Source organism: Staurois parvus, unplaced genomic scaffold (assembly GCF_062004578.1).
Source record: "Staurois parvus isolate SC_StPar_1 unplaced genomic scaffold, SC_StPar_1.0 ptg000138l, whole genome shotgun sequence".
NCBI classification, from domain to species: domain Eukaryota; kingdom Metazoa; phylum Chordata; class Amphibia; order Anura; family Ranidae; genus Staurois; species Staurois parvus.
In genome coordinates, this window is record NW_028317934.1 from 998340 (window position 1) to 1015000 (window position 16661).

At 34.5% G+C, this 16661-nt stretch overlaps 1 protein-coding gene and 1 long non-coding RNA gene across 2 annotated transcripts in view; one reads left to right on the forward strand and one right to left on the reverse strand.

Annotated features, from left to right (window-relative positions):
• Nucleotides 1-565: 565 nt before the first annotated feature.
• Nucleotides 566-16661, reverse strand: part of LOC149465254 (uncharacterized) — a 20746-nt gene continuing 4650 nt past the window's right edge. The window contains exons 2-3 of the long non-coding RNA XR_016312222.1: nt 6468-6618; nt 566-4447 (exon numbers count right to left, since the gene is read on the reverse strand). This is a non-coding gene — a long non-coding RNA (uncharacterized LOC149465254). The remainder of the gene's footprint in view (nt 4448-6467; nt 6619-16661) is intronic.
• The window catches only part of PAX6 (paired box 6), a 62346-nt gene continuing 57341 nt past the window's right edge, over nt 11657-16661 (forward strand). The window contains exon 1 of the mRNA XM_089673471.1: nt 11657-11794. The gene's annotated coding sequence lies outside the window, so the exon portion shown is untranslated. The remainder of the gene's footprint in view (nt 11795-16661) is intronic.

Consider the following 16661-nt stretch of genomic DNA (forward strand, 5'->3'; position numbering starts at 1 on the left):
CTGTGTATGGTCACCTTCTAATAAAAAGCACACAGGATAAACAGATGTGAATGAGGCAAAAAAATAGAATTCATAGAATTAGAGGAGATAGGCCAGGAGTCTTATTGAACATTGTGGACGTTAATCAAACATGAGATTTCCTAACAAATTTCCCAAGAAGGTCAACTGGAGGTGCTTAACCCCTTCGCTGTCAGGGGCAAGCCAACCTTTGCCCCTCTGGCGTTTGGTTTCAGGAAGACTTACAGTAATTGTTATTCATGCTACATTCCAGCGAAGCTACTCACCTGTCACTGTGCACTACCCCCCAGCCACAGAAACACAGGAATACAACAAGCCATGCCCTATTGGTTAACGCTGTATGTACATGTAATGCTATTATGTAGCCTCATAACCTTTCACAGTCATCTGATACGTTCCATTCAATACTCAGCCACAGTCTTTCTCTACATGACTGGCTTCTAAACAGGCTGAAAGTCAAAACACTTGGGCAGTAGGTTTCTTCAGACAGATCAGCCCCAATTACACGTGGATTGTTCAATACAACAAGACACAAGGATTCAATATCTGTACTCAGAGGTGTTTATTTCATATCAGCAAGAACAGTGACAAGGCATTGCAAAATAGTTTTCTTAATAAGGCATGATCATTGCATAAATAAATACAGAATATGTGGCGAGCACTGGGTATTAAAAGCCGCTAGAACAAAAAGGGCAAAGGCAACAAAACCCACAAGAATTGAAACAGATAGAAGTGCAGCGCTAAATGATCAATGCATATTTTAATATTTTATGCTATAATTTAATCTAATTGATTGGTAATATTGTTGTTGTTTGTTGTTGCTATTAATATATATCTATATAGATATATATAGATATATATATAGATAGATAGATAGATAGATAGATAGATAGATAGATAGATAGATAGATAGATAGATAGATCTATATAGATATAGATAGATAGATAGATAGATAGATAGATAGATAGATAGATAGATAGATAGATAGATAGATATAGATAAATAGATAGATAGATAACATTTTTATTTTTGTATTTAAATAATGCCAACATATTCCACATCTAGAGGAAATTACAAAGAAAATATATAAGTATCAAGGTAATTTAAAAAGCAATTTAAATCAAAAGCCCACAAGAGCTTACATTCTACAAGTAGAATGAGAGTACTTTAAACATGTTAAACAATATACTGTACAATGCAGGGATTAATTGCTAAAAATATATTCACATATATGAAATGGTCGATGATAAGCATGTGTAAAAAAATATATTAAAACAATTTCACTTTGACATTTCATTAACAGTGGTTGATTTGCTAAAGGCATAGAGAATGTTCACTTGGTAAAGTGACTGAGCTTAGTATCTAAGATGAAGCTATGTGTACTTTAATCAACCAATCATGTACTAGAAAAAAAATCCTATTTTTTTAAGTTACTTTGGACATGATTGAATATACAAAGTGAACACAGGTTTACATTATTTACTATCATTAACTTTGTAAACTGTATGCTAAGTAAACAGACTCTAATTTTTGAGTAAATCAACTCCTCTATCTTCCAGATAGTGCAAAATTTTAAAGGAAAACTATACAGAAAGGAATACAAAGACTTCCATCGCTGTTCCCCTTCTGAAAATACTACTTACCAAGCTTCCTGTGGTGTCAATATTTTTCTGAAACATTGATACACAATAAGCAGGCAGCAAGTGAAGTCAGATTCTGGTGCACATACTTGTTGCAGGTCAGAGACCATTGATATGGCATGACTGCTAGGCATCTAGTATTTTCAGCACTAGTAGGCACTATACAGTACATCTTCCTTAGTATAAACCCTATTTAATCCTGAGGAATTTACACCATGTGCATCAGCAGCTGAAGACGAAATCCAGAAGTGAAACCAGCAGCAACAACTGCAAGCGGATTTTGGACATGTGTGGGTGGTAAATGTGCTTTATGAGTATGGAGAATTAACTAGACGGTGAATGTCCAGCGAATATGCAATGTACACCTTTTAAAATATGTCTATAGGGGTTGTTTTTTTTTGTAAAAGAGTGCAAAATCTGGTCGGCTCTGCATAGAAGCCAATCAGATTCCAGGTTTTATTGTCAAAGTTTAACTGAACAAGTTGAAGTTAGAAGCTGATTGGCTACCATGCACAGCTGCATCAGATTCTGAGCGCTCTAGTTTTAGTAAATCTACCTCGTAGTGTGTGAATGGGTGCACATGAGTAATATGTTGCACCTTATTACTTTCCTTGACTATATAAATAATAATACAAACTGGAGAATTTATATATTATACAGCTAATGGGAGGAGATGAAAGCAAAAAAAATACCCTGCATATGTTATATCAGGGCATGAAAGCTTGAATTTAGAAGAAGTTGAGGCAGATGAGTGTGGCCTACATAAAAAGCAGATTTGGGAAATATTAGAAAAACATAGCTCAGATTGAAGAAAATAATGTATATAATAGGATTTAGGTCTAAAATGATGAACAGGGTTTATACTAAAAATGGATTTATAATGAAAAGGAAAAAGGCCCAAACTTGATCTTTGAAGGTTTAAAGGGAAACGCCATTGTCAATGAGTGTGATTTCTGATATATTATTATTATTCTTTACATGTTACAATATTTAATATATAGAGATTTGTTGATTAGTCACTAGAGGGAGCACTCAGCCACATAGGGGGTGAATTGTTTTCAGTTAAGCGATTGACTTATAGGGGCTGATTGACTATAAAAAGAGAGCATGTTTATTTCACAAAGTGAGTTTTTCAGTTTTTCAGTTTACTGAATGAGGTGAAGGTGTGCTGGCTTTAATCATCCAATCAAGTTCAAGCCAAAATCCTTCTTTTTTTTCCCTGGCACATGATTGGATATTCTCTGCAAAGTGAATTTTCAGTTAAGTTTACCTCATTTGCTAAATGAAAGTTTACTTTGCAAAGTGAGAATTCGCTTTGCAAACAAAACATACTCTACTCCTATAGTAAATCAACCCATAGCTGCATAGTGAGAAAGACCAACCGGTTTGAAGCACAATGGCTTAGTGGTTAGCACTCCTGCCTAGTGGTAATAGGGTCTCTGGTTTAAATCAGAATCAGGACACTATTTGCATGGAGTTTGCGTGTTCTCCTGGTGCTCCCATACACCCAAGACATACTGGTAGGTACATTTTCTCTTGTGTATTTCGGCCCAATGTGTTTAGATATGTAAGGTAGGGACCTTAGATTATAAGCTCCATGTAGGGAGAGAATGATGTGAATTTAGTGCGAAGTATTTTTTCGTTGCCATATAAATATCTGTAGCAAATATGGCTGCCCCCCAAGTACAAACAATTACAAATTATATTTAGAAATAAGGTTTCAAATGTTAACACAAATCAATAAACTTTTTTTACATTCAGCTGATCCTTTTTATTTGTAATTGTAAAAATGTATAACAATATTAATTTTCTTTAAAACTTTAATGACAATACCAAAAAGAAAGGTAGCGGACATAGACAAGCTATAGAAAACCTACACATATTTATCCTCGAGTGAAATTCAGCATTTGCTCTACCGGGCTATAGTCCTTCACCTACCCACCACCAGTACCCCTCCAATATGTCATGAGTAGACCAGGCCCAACAGGAACCCACAAGCGCCTACTGGAAGTCTCCCTAATCTTATATGTAACAGCAATCTATATGTTAATTGAAAACTTGTGAATTGGAAATTGAGGTGGCAAGTTGTAATTTGGCTTGTCAATGTCTAACAGCCCCCTCGATCTGGTGCCATGGTTTTTTTTCTGGTGCCCCCCTGGCTTTCATTGTCACTCATTTGGCTCTGGCTTCTGTTTGATGGCCCCGGATGACAACTGTGGAAGTTTTATCCGTACAATTTATTTCATTACTGCGGCCGGCACGACTCATCACAGTCAATCACAGAGGACTCCCCTTGGCAGGTGTCAATCTCTCCCTGTTTTTTGGATGAAGTCAGTCCATATTTAATCCAATTACAAGGGTCATGGCATCAGCGTAAATCCCCTTGTTGGAACTCTCCTCTTAGTCAAGATTTTAAAGTAAAAATCAGTGAGATCACATGGATGGGCTGATAGGGAGAGATGGGGGGGTGCTGGATTTGAATATCCCATGTTGAATTACACAGCAGATTTCTATTAAAAGAGTTATTCCATCCAGGATTGTGTGCAAATGAAATATCTTGTTATTTTGCTAAAGGAGAGTGGAGCTTAATGATGGGGGGTGGGAGCATGGGGTGGGGGGGGGATCTTTCCGCTCTATGCGCTTTCAAATACAATTGTAGATCGAACTCCAGCTTGTCAAGTTGAGCAAAAGTGCATTTTTAACATCCAGGACGTGACTGTCGACTTTCTGCGGATTGCCTCCAATCACCCCCAGGGAATCCAGCTAATGTCTCAGTCTAGAGCCAGGACTAGGGAGAGAGAGAAAACACAAATCAAGTATTGGACACAACCACGCTTGTTATTAAAATATCTCTAATGGGGAGGTGCAGAGCTGGAGACAGTGTAACACTGAATAAGGATTTTCTTTCGATGTTTAGAAAATGAACAGACATACAAAGATTACAATTTCACAAAAAAAAACTTGTATCACAGTTAGCGCCTCGAATGCGAACAGGCGCAATTCCAGTGCAAAAGGGACAGAATGAAAACTCAGGCTCACTGGGGTTAAATTATTACTAAACTGGGTGACTAGGCCATACATCCATGATGTATTACATTCTATTGGACAAATTATGGGGAATGGATAATATTTCTTCTGAAATGTGTTGTTATGTTTTATTGCGGATATATAGATATATCATAAGAACTTCATAGCTTAAAGTAACTGATCACACAAAAAAAGAGACTGAAGAGTATATACACGCACATATTAATATTATTATTTATGATAATAATATATAAGAATACAAATAAGAAAAAGAATATATGAGGATGATGATAGTAGTATTAAATAGTAGTAATAATAATAATAATAATACTAATCATAATGATAACAATCATCATCATGTATTGTATACATTATATATATATATATATATATATATATATATATATATATATATATATATATATATATATATCATGGTAATCTAATTATCTATCTAGTCCTTTTAATCTCTCTTTCTCTCTCATTCTCTCTCTAGATAGATAAAATATATATCATAAATATGTTGTTATTATTATTATTGTTATTATATATCTATCTATCTTTTTTACTGCCTTCCGATTATTCTATCTACTGATATTATTATTATTACTATTATTAACAATTAGTAGATAGATAGATAGATAGATAGATAGATAGATAGATAGATAGATAGATATTATTATTATTATTATTATTATTATTATTAACAATAGATAGATATATTAAATATATATTATTCATATGTTGTTCTTGTTATTATTATTATTGTGGTTATTAATAATAATAATAATATCAGTAGATAGAATAATAGGTAGGCAGGCAAAAAGATAGATAGATAGATAGATAGATAGATAGATAGATAGATAGATAGATAAGATATACCTTATAAATATGTTGTTGTTGCTGTTATTGTTATTATTATTAGCAATAGAGGGATTGCTAGATAGGTGGTTAAAGAGATAGATAGATAGATAGATAGATAGATAGATAGATAGATAGATAGATAGATAGACTGACTGATGATAGATAGATAGATAGATAGATAGATAGATAGATAGATAGATAGATAGATAAAATTAATCAGTAATAAGAAATAGAGTAAATTATCATTATTATTATTGTGGTTGTTGCTGATGTTATTGGTGATAGTAAGTTGCTGCTGTTGTTGTTGTTGCTGTTAATTATTATTATTATTGTTATTATTATTATTATTATTAGTAATAAATTAATATATAGGCAGACTAGATAGCATTGTTAATAAATAGACAGATAGATAGATAGATAGATAGATAGATAGATAGATAGATAGATAGACTGATGATAGATAGATAGATAGATAGATAGATAGATAGATAGATAGATAGATAGATAGACAAATAAAATGAATCAGTAATAAGAAATAGACTAAATTATTATTATTATTATTATTATTATTATTATTATTATTGTTGTGGTTGTTGCTGATGTTATTGGTGATAGTAATTATTATTATTATTATTATTATTATTAGTAGTAGTAGTAATAAATTAATATATAGGCAGACTAGATAGCATTGTTAATAAATAGACAGATAGATAGATAGATAGATAGATAGATAGATAGATAGATAGATAGATAGATAGATAGATAGATAGACAGAGAGACAGTATAGATGATATGTCTATAGATGATGTAAGTAATACCAAGTATGGCTGTGTGATCTGGGTGGAGGATCTGAGTCCAGGTGGAGGTAGGTAGGCTGCACACAAGTGACGCCGGGGAAGCCCCTGCCTGCCACTTACCGCGGTGCTCCTTGATGGACAGGCGGCCTGGGCTGGTGCCGCAGCTCAGTGTAGCAGGGATGGTGAGATGAGGCTTCTCTGGGGCTCTGCAGTCTGTGCGATGCCACAGTAAACAATTTGTCTTGATGCGCTTATTATTATTGCTCAGGTTCTGCTTGGATAGAGAATTAAAGCTCATTATTACAGAGTGTGTGTGCTGAGAATTGCTCAGTCTATGTGAACACATGGGCTCAGGGCATCCTTCAAAACTTCACATCGCTAACTCACTCCAAACTGGCATTAGACACTTCCAAGAGATCCAGAACTGCGCCTGGCTGACAGCACCCGGTGCAAAATCCCATCACCCTCCTCTGATGGATGGATGGGGGAGGGGGCATTCTCACCAATGTATACATCATATACAATGTCTGTCTGGAGGTACAGTGCATTACCATAGGGGTACTGCTCCAGCTTTGTTATGACATGCGGTATATAGTATACATGCAGTAGGAGTTACATTTATACTATAATATGTATAGTTTTCATATAGCACAATTACAGTTATTTTATTATATAGTTGTTGTTGGTGGTGGTGGTGTGTGTGTGTGTGAGAAAAGGAAAGAGAAAGAAAGAAAGAAAGAAAGAAAGAAAGAAAGAAAGAAAGAAAGAAAGAAAGAAAGAAAGAAAGAAAGAAAGAAAGAAAGAAAGAAAGAGAATAATAAAGCTGTATATAGTATTATTATATAAATTCTAGCCAAAGCATATTTATGGTTGTAGGATTTATACAAATATTGCACACAGCTATAGTAACTATTCTGTTTCATAGGTATGTAATATAAAATAGTACAGGTTTCCTGTAGTGTAAATGAAATAATATCCCTTTTATATTAGTATATTAATAGTGCCTGCATTATTATATAAATATGAATTAGTCATATTAAGTTAATACGAAAATGTATATAGTCCAGTGTGAGCTAACAAGGTGGGTATACCTGGAAAAGATAAACCTGGAAAATCTTGAGGTTGATTTCCAATGTTTACTGTACTTTGCCAATAGCTGCTCTGTGATTTAGGGCAATGCTGGCTTTTGATGGTGACTCCCTTTGAAGTCTCCTAATACACTAGCTTACAACCACTCTATAAGGTCCAGTTCAAGTGATAAGAGTGTTCTTGCACTTTGCTATACCATATTATATTCCCTGTATCTTTGAAAGTGACTCAGTATGTATGGATATGAGTTAAGGGTAGCATTGTCAATTTAACCCTCTATGTTCCTTGGGGGAGGTGCTGTTGATGTACACTGTGATAACAGGCTGGAAGACCTCATCAATGTAAAAAGCACTCTTGGAAAAGCAGAACTATAATGCGGTCTATTTATACTGGGTATGGATGGATGTATTGTGTGTATGAATTGTACATCCTCAAAAAAAAACTTTTTTTTCCTGCATCTATCCCTCCTATCCCTTCTACATAAATGCATAATTCAGAATCATTCACACCTGGACCTCAATAGCATCTGTAGAACATATAAACTTATTATATCCCTGATGTCACCCTGTGTTGAGTTTTTGGGTGTTGCTAGTTGTGTTCTGTATAGGTTGGTGTTAAAGGCCATGTTCATCAGAATCTTGTCAATTGATCTATAGGAAAAAGAAATGCTAATAACAGATATGGTGACCTTTGACACCTTAGGGAGAGAAAGAGGTGAGATCAGAGGGAGAGAGAGAGAGAAAAAAAGATAGATAAAGGGATAAAAAGAGAAAGCATAATGGGGGCAATAAGAAACAGAGAGAACGAGGAATAGGAGCATGAGAAAAATGGGGGGGCAGGAAGAGAGGGATTAAGGGAGAGATACGGGTATAGAGAGAGATAGGAGAAGAAAGGTGAGGAAGGAAGGAAGGAAGGAAGGAAGGAAGGAAGGAAGGAAGGAGGGAGGGAGAGAGAGAGAGAGAGAGAGAGAGAGAGAGAGAAAGAAAGAAAGAAAGAAAGAAAGAAAGAAAGAAAGAAAGAGAAAAAGAAAGAGGAGGGGGAGAAGAAAGGAGAGGAAGGAGGGAAGGCAGACAAGATAGCAGAGGAGGCAGAGATAAGATAGAAAGATAGATGTGATGGAGAAAGAAAGAGAAGGGGGGAGGGTTAAAGGAGAATGATACAAATAAAAAGGGAGTGAAAGAGCTAGAGAAGAGGGAGAGGAGCCGAGAGAGAGAGAGAGTAGAGAGAGGGGGAGAGAGAGGGGGGGAGAGAGGGACTGGATAGAGAGAGAGAGGGAGAGGGGGAGAGAGAGGGAGTGGATAGAGAGAGAAGGAGAGGGAGGGAGTGGATAGAGAGAGAAGGAGAGGGAGGGAGTGGATAGAGAGAGAGGAGGAGGAGGCAGAGGGATAACAGAATACCAGATAAAGAAGAAGGGGGGCAAGAAGAGAGCAGGAGAGAACCATTTATTGCAGATTCTTTCCTGAAACCTGTGACATACAGTACTATAAATAATAATTATTTATAAATGAAGGTGTGTGATTAACATGGCTGTATAAAAATAAATTATAACACAAACCTGCGTGGGATTTTAGGGAAACCCAAAATATATGACTCTGCTGCCTATGTACATGTTATTAATATCTGAAGTTGAATGTAATGCTTCTAGTCAAAGCAAGATACATTTTATGTCCTTGTAACTGTTGTCTAACATGTAATATCTCTTTATTACTGTGTGTACATAGTGGAGCCGGCAGACGGTTTCACGCCTGATCAGCTCCTGGAGAGCTCCAGTTTGGACAGAGGCAGGAGAGCACCTGGTCCTACCCCGGATCCATCTCCTGCTATTGACAGCCAGATAAGCAGCCGGGAGCCTCGGTGTTTCCAGTGCTTCCTTCAAGAACCCTGCTGGGTTGCAGGGATTCCGAGTCCCTTAATGGCAGCAGCCCCTAATGACACCTTTGTGACAGCTCTTTCCCAGGATGCCCTTTTAAGCCAGTGAAATATTAGCCACCAGCTTCCTGAGAAACCTGCTGGAGCACTACTGCACCTCTACTGTGTAATGTGAGCAAACAGCCAGGACGTGGCCCTATCACCTTGTCACCCTGACAGCTGCCCCTGGATAGACCAACCTCTACATTTATAGATTGTAATAACACCATTCATTTTATCTGTTAGACTGCATTTAAAACGACAAGAAGTAAACCAAAAATATTGAAAACTGTAAATGGTATGATGTTATAGAAAGGGTGCATAGATATATAATAAATACAACGCTAGATAGAATTATATATATATATATATATATATATATATATATATATATATATATATATATATATATATATATATTCCTCTTAATTCCGATCGCAGTCCTCTCTCTCTTATAGATAGATAACATAGAATAGATGGACAGACAGATAGATGACATTGTAAGACAAACAGATGGATAGATCTCTCTCTCTCTCTCTCTCTCTCCTCCCCCCCCTCTCTCTCTCTCTCTCTCTCTCTCTCTCTCTATATATATATATATATATATATATGTTTAGAGAGAGAGAGAGAGAGAGATTGACAGGATGATAAAGTTAGATAGATAGAGTAATCCTATTATCTATTTATCAAAAATAAAACAATATTGATGATGATAGAAATAATAATAATAATAATAATAATAATAACAGCAATAATATCTATCTATTTATCTATCTATCTAGTATCTATCTATCTATCTATCCATCCATCCATCCATCCATCCATCCATCTATCTATCTATCTATCTATCTATCTATCTATCTATCTATATATCTATCTATCTAGAGAGAGAGAGAGACTGTGTGTGTCTTAGTAGGATAGATAGACAGATAGACAATATCATCATAATTTGATAAATAGGAGGAGAGGGACAGTGTATATAAAAATGTAGATAGATAATAGATAGCCCACCATTCCCTACCTATAACCTATCCCCTTACACCTTATCCAGGGCAGGCCATAAGTGAAGCTTCACCTAACACTTTAAGCCCTTCTCCAGTGCAAGGGTTAGATGCAGCGTGGGGTGACAGGGCCATGGTGTCCTCCATGGAAGTGACAGGTGAGTATATGTCACACAGCAGGCTGGGAGGTCATGTTTACAGAACAATTAGCAAAAGTGACACAAATAGCTCCAGATGTGAGGACACACCGCCCAGCTGCTGCTTTAGGATATCTCTATTCAGTGTTAAATCAATATGGAAACAGATCACACCTGAGCTCCCATGAAAAGCACACTCACCTCTCCTGACTGTCAGTGTATGGAGCACCCCACTGCCAATACCCCTCATACTGTCATTATCACTTATAGGTCATCCCAGAGATAAGGAGAGATAACCCCACACAACTGACACACTGACTGCATAGAGAACATACAAGGGTGTATGAGTTTCATATACATGTTATATAATCAAGTGAAAGAGAGAGAGATTGAGAGTACGGGTATGTACATCCACTTTACAAATATTACAGAGAGAGACGGAGAGAGAGAAAATGCATACATATGGTAAAAATAAATATGTATTTATAAAGGGAGAAAGAGAGAGAAATTAAGAGTATGTGGTGTATACACTTCCCCTTTAAATATGTTATATACTGAGAGAGAGAGAGAGAGAGAGAGGGGGGGGGGGGAGAGAGGGAGAGAGAGAGTTTGAGAGTATGTGTATGTACATCCCCTTTAAAATCTTTAAAATATTACACAGGGAGAGATAAAATACATATATATGGAAAAAACTAATTTGTATATGTGTTTTTAAAGGGAGAAAGAGAAAAATTAAGAGTATGTGCATATACTTTCCCTTTAAAAATTTTACATACTGAGAGAGAGAGCAAGAGAGAGAGAATACATACATATGGAATAAACAAAAAAAAGTTTAAAAAATGTGTATATATATATATATATATATATATATATATATATATATATATATATCACTAGACAGGTAGGAAATATTCAATAGTCAAATAAAATAATTTGATGCATAATTATTTCATAGCATAACATTAACAATACAACAATCATCATCATCCTCATAGTAATAACTATACCTTGTGTGAATTGTTAGAGATCCAGGCCTTGCTTGACTCTCTGTTAGCTTGGACACAAGTAACTTGTGTCCCGTGATGTCAGAGGCGCGCTGCAGCCAATCAGAGCGCAGCTGGCACTGATATTAAGGGAAAGTTAAAGGCTAGGCGCACAGCCTCCTTTATTTCCCCTGTCACTGACATTTAAACTGTGTGGCAGATTCTTATGTAGAAATTGGAGATCAAACCTGCCAGTTACGAACTATCAAGGAAAGCAAAAGTCCTGAAGTGGACAGATCCTGGGAACTGGGGCTCACAAGCTGCAACAGGTAATAATCCTTGGTTATGCTACTTTACAAGGCTAACCTGATGCTTTTGTAGTTTTGTTTGCTTTCGCCTGTCGGTTGGGAAGGACCCAGAATTAGATTTAGGAGTGTTTTGATTGTCTGCCTGTCCTGTGCTGAGTATTGTATGGTGTATGGAGTCCTATGTAAGTTTTTAAAGGGGAATATGATACATATTAACATTAGATAAAGAAAACGACAGTAGGAGATTTTACACCTTCACAGGAAAATTGTAAAACAGTTTGGTGAGTTGGTTTGTCTGGCTGCTTGTAGGTTACTTTGAGAAACGAAAGAATGTGATCTGCATAGCTGAGGGAGCTTTAAATCCTCATAGTCTGTGATTTGATCCCTATTTCGGAAGAACTTATAATTAGCAATTCGCACCGGCTAAGAGTACAGGGGATTCAATTACAGTTAACTGGTCACTCCCTCCGCTCCTTCTGATGAGACAGGACAGAAACTTACTTAAGGAAATTGAATTTCAAACCCAGGAAAAAAAATAAAGTCTCTGCTTCTTTTTTTGCTAGCTGAGAGTTCAGTTGAAAATATTTGCAAAAGGAAAAAATATTATTATTGTCAAATATTATTATTGTTAATTATTATTATCATCATCATCATCGTCACTATTATTAACATTATCAGTAATAGTATTATTCATATTTTTATTATGATGATGACCGACATCATCACTATTATGAATATTTTATCGGTAATATTATTATTCATATTTTTATTATAATGAGGACCATCACCACTATTATTATCAGTAATATTATTATTCATGATTTAATTATGATGATTATATTATTATTATTATTGTTATGATTATTATTATTAATAATAAGAAGAGTAATAATAATAATAACAACAATAATATATAGCAATAATCTTCCAAAAACAAAGTACATTTAGGACAATTTACCAACAGGAGAATATATTATTTAAAAACCTCTATTACCTAATATATTTACACATAAACCAAACACAACATTATTTGCCATGAACACAATGAAACATAGTAAAATATATTTAGCACCTGAAAACATGCTACTACTATAAAAACAATATTAAAAAAAAAATGTAACGCTTTTAATTCTACAATATTTTAGATCTTAGATGCCGACTTCTACCAAAGGCTTTTTCATGAAAAAATACAATTTTACTCAGTCCCTCCTCTCTAATTAGAGATGTTTATTGGAGATTATGTTTATCCAGCTGTCATGCAGTGAAAAAAAGAAAAAACTTTCGCATAATTACCAGATAGGCTTTTCATATGCATATCAGTGTGATACAATCATTTGGTATTAGATATTATAGAATTTAATCCAATCCATGCATCTTAAGGTCCTTTTGGCTGTGAGAAAAGAAGCACAGGCTCTATGAAAATTGTTCCTAAAATGCAGAATGTCACATTTGGCGCAAAATGCCATCTAACGCGCGCTAAAATTACGCGTTGCTCAAACTGGCAACGTAAACGGCTCACACATATTACAGATGTCAGGAGGGGACAAACTGTTTGATAAATTGGCCCCTAATTGAAAATATATCATGTTAGCAGCGGTAGTCTAGATATGAAGGGTGGAAACGCTTGGTTTGATCTACAGCCTGGGATCTCCTGTCGCTAATAAAACTCACATTGAGCTGCTTAGAGACTTGATTAACAGGCAGATTAAAGAGTTACAAGACTCTCGGAACAGATTGTATTAATCAATAGCATAGCAAGTCAGAGTGTGATGTTCTTTTTTTTCTGAAGGCATTTTATTCCCGATGGCTTTATGCTTTGCCAGTTAGGTATTATTAAAGTGGCAAAACACACACACACACACATATATATATATATATTTATATATATATATTTTTATATATATATATATATATATATATATATATATATATATAAAGAGAAAAAGAGAGAGGGAGAAATAAATGGTTGGTTAATTACTCAACATAAGAAATAGAAGATACACTATGTATATATATCTATTAAATTTAAGGTTCCATATATATAGAGGGAGAGAGGAAGAGAGAAAAAGAGAGGAGGGAGAATAAAGTATCGATATTTATTTCCACGTTAAATATTACATATTTCCGTGTTCCATATATGGCAAAATATTGGCTTTTGTGTATATATATATATATATATATATATATATATATATATATAATAAATTTACATATATACCCTTAGAGTATTTCATATATTTATTGGGTGTCTGTGTGTAAATATATATATATATATATATATATATATATATATATATGGGAGGGAGGGAGGCTGCAATTAAAAAAACTCTAATTTTAAATATATATAAATATATATATGTATGTATATATATATATATGTATATATATATGTGTGTGTGTGTGTATATATATATAAATATATATATATATATATATTCTGTTGGCCCTATATGAATCCTATATAATAATAATATATATATATATTCCTTTAAGTTTATATTGTGTATGTATATATATATATATATATATATATATATATATATATATATATATATATATATATATATAAAGAAAAAGGGGGAGAGAGAGGAGACAGAAATTATAAATCCCCTAAATAAAAAAATAAATATATTATATATATATATATATATATATATATAGCCACTGTAACTACTATATATATATATATATATATATATATATATATATATATATAGATAGATAGATAGATAGATAGATAGATATAGAGAGAAAGGGGGGCGAAAATTATATTTAAAAATAGAGGATTTTTAATTGCAGCCCCCCTCCCTCATATATATAATATTTTAGAAATACTACATATATAGTTTAAAAACAGAATATATATATATATATATATATATATATATATATATATATATATATATATATGTGTGTGTGTGTGTGTGTACTACTTTTTTTCAATGTTCCATGTATTGTCTATTATAAAAATATCCCCTGTCATAGAATGCCACCATAGACTATGTCCCATTTTTCTCCTAACGTTCCCTGTCTGCAGAAGCCCTGTGTGTCATTGTTTAAAAAAGAGGATGTATTTCCATTTAACTCCATGTCTTGGATATTACCGAGCTCAAACACCGCCCCGTGTACACAAATAGTCATTGGTTATCCTAGAGGCAAATGCATTTCAGTCTAACACGTCAGAATTGGTGTTTCTCTCTAGGTTCAAAGTGAACTGGACAAGGGGACTTTAAGCATTTTTCTGGGTATTAAAAAGGTGACTTGCAGAATAGATATTAATATAAAGAGACATGCACAGGACTACAAGATCCACTTTCACACTAAACACCCAACCTAAATGACTATAATATAAACTACTTCCTATCCTTTATAGACAACATATATTTATAATTATACTGCAAAACCCTATATTGAACCCAAAACACAATGCACCTTAATGAACAGAAATTGCTTTGATAAAGCAACCTTGAACTCTATATTGTGCTACAATAATTTACTGACAATCTCCAAGATGCTACAATAGAAGAACAGGAAAAATTACTATATTATGGATACAGTCTTCAAACCCGTGATATAAACATATATGACAGAACATGAAAATAATGAGATCCTAAATGGAAGGAACTGATGATTACATTATTTTCTATCAAAATATCAAGACGATTTATATTATTGCCAAGGAATGACAGAAGTAACATTTAGTTTATTGGCTCTATAAAGTGTCTTACTACTTAGTATAAGTGGTTTCTATAAGTGTTGTACTTGGTGGGAAAATAAAACTTTTTGACCTTGTCTATTTTTACGCCCAAGTAGCATTCTGCTACAGTAACACCTTTGGATGTATGCCTAGGCAATAAAAGTAATTTTATATGGCCCCAGAAACATAAAATTCACTGTGTAGATTGAATGATACAGTTAAGACCCTAGAGCACTCACCTTTACAGAATGTAACTGACACAGCCCAGCCCCTTTGCCTAGCCCCCATTAGTATGACGTCACTTGTATTCATTAACTCCCTCCCCTTATCATTTTTTTCTACTAAAACTTTTTTTTTCTTTCTCTTTTGGGAGGACACACAAAGCCTTAGTCTGCCCTAGGGAGAAATAGGACCACGATTCAAGGAAAGGCATTAGTTGCTGTTAATCCCAACGGTTGCTAATTGAGAGGTGGTTTTAAAAAAAAAAGGGATGAAGGGGGGAAAACTGAAAAATTGCCTGGGAAATGGAACCGGATCATTTATTGCTGTGGAAGGCTATGTCATTATTTTAAAAGAGAAAAGGTAAAACAAAGAGTAACCAAGGCTAAAAGGATTGCAAGACTTAGGATTGGGTTTATAATTAAATCTTTATAATTAAAAGTTGTAAACTGCCATTTATTTTATTTTATTTTTTTATTTGTTTTGCTTTTTCTTTTCTGGGTAAACTAATGACACAGTTCACTTTATACTACATAAAAAGCAGGCTCCCATCATGGAGATGGATATACGAAGATACATAGTGCTGCTGTGTCATTATAGACACTCCATTAACCTTTACCCTGCTGATGTAGCCTGTACAACAGTGGCCTGCTTTCAGCCAGTAGCTCGAGATCCACATGTGCCTTTATGTCCTGCATGCAGCCTCCCAGATTTTTATAAAATTGCTGAACATGATCATTAACAATGTTTTGTTTGATGTTTGAATGTGCCTTACAAGCTGGAAAAAAGGATGGGGCCCTCTACTGTACATAAGTCTCCTGTCACTCGAAATACTCCCAAGCGACTGACAGTTCAATTATTTCAAACATCTATTTACTTGTCTCTTCCCCTATAGCCTCGATAATACATCCTAATTGAGAGAAGATCGAAAATTGGACATACGAACAAGTAGTAGAGACATTCAAATGTAGC